This window comes from Austrofundulus limnaeus, unplaced genomic scaffold, assembly GCF_001266775.1.
Source record: "Austrofundulus limnaeus strain Quisiro unplaced genomic scaffold, Austrofundulus_limnaeus-1.0 Scaffold1565, whole genome shotgun sequence".
In the NCBI taxonomy this organism is placed as follows: Eukaryota; Metazoa; Chordata; class Actinopteri; order Cyprinodontiformes; family Rivulidae; genus Austrofundulus; species Austrofundulus limnaeus.
In genome coordinates, this window is record NW_013953967.1 from 6,349 (window position 1) to 7,467 (window position 1,119).

General features: G+C 38.3%; 1 protein-coding gene across 4 annotated transcripts in view; it reads left to right on the forward strand.

Moving 5' to 3' along the window:
• Window positions 1-79: 79 nt before the first annotated feature.
• The window catches only part of map3k13 (mitogen-activated protein kinase kinase kinase 13), a 26,008-nt gene continuing 24,968 nt past the window's right edge, over window positions 80-1,119 (forward strand). For 2 of the 4 annotated variants that reach the window (XM_014032876.1, XM_014032880.1), the window contains exon 1: window positions 86-181. The gene's annotated coding sequence lies outside the window, so the exon portion shown is untranslated. Of the gene's footprint in view, window positions 182-1,119 lie in introns of all 4 variants that reach the window. The other 2 variants (XM_014032877.1, XM_014032879.1) reach the window with 2 other exon arrangements.

Sequence of the window (1,119 nt, forward strand, 5' to 3'; positions counted from 1 at the left end):
ATACAGTATCAGGTGGTTCATAGACGATCTTTGAAAGACTGTTTACAGGTGGACCAGTGAGAGTGTCCGGAAGTGACGCGCGACGCTCGTGAGACTGTACCATTCGAGTAAATAGATGGACCGAGAGGCAGCAGCAGCAGCAGCCAGCGGGGCTAATATTTCATTTAGAAGAGACAAAACGGTAAGGATTGTTTTTACTAGTTTGTTTTTATTTACGTAAATGCCAGGTTTATCGCTGTTTTCTATTTATATAAAACTTTAAACCGTGTTTGAAAAGAAATGGTTGGGTTTTGGTCGCGCAGTGAAAAAAAAAAAAAGCTTACTGAGCAGACTGAGGCAGCTGTCAGAGCTGCAGTTTACAGGCTTTTACACGACGACCCAGGACTGTTTTAGGCGTCTTTATAGATGGACTTTTTAAAATCTCCCAGTCAGCGTTTTCTTATTGTTCAGCGCCGTCGTTTTAATAATTAGCGCTCTAAAAACAGATTTACAGTCAAGCAGATCCTGCTGTTCAAAGGTTAAGACTCTTATTCTCCCTTCATTATATAACCAAGTGGACCTTATTGGATACAAGAGCTGTGTACATCTGCAATAAAGCTTTTTTTTATTTGTGTTTATTTTACCAGGAGGAGAAAATTATAGGATGCTATGGGTTATTGCAGGAGGAGAGAGAAAATTATAGTGAAGCATAGAAATGTTTGTTTTTGTTCCTCTCAGGTTGAACTTTATTTGATTATTTTTATCTTTGGGACACATTTAGGCTTTATTTTGTATTATTTTATTTAGTGGTTTAGGCCAGTGTTTCCCAAAGTTGGGGTCGGGACCCAAAGTGGGGTCCTGAAACATCAAGGTGGGGTCCTGAGAAGATTTTCTGAATTGATTACATTTTTGCCTTAGTTGGGAACCACTGCACTTTGGTCCCCAAAGTTGGGCTTGGGACCCAAGTCTGGGTCATGAAGCACCTTGGATAATCTCCAGAAATCAATTTAAAGGGTAATAAAATAATTGCTGATGTAATATTTTCCCTATAACTATTACAAAAACACAAAATAACTGTAAATAAGTATTTATATTTGTGTACAAGCTATTTAGATTGTCAGAAAGCCTGTGTTTTTAGGG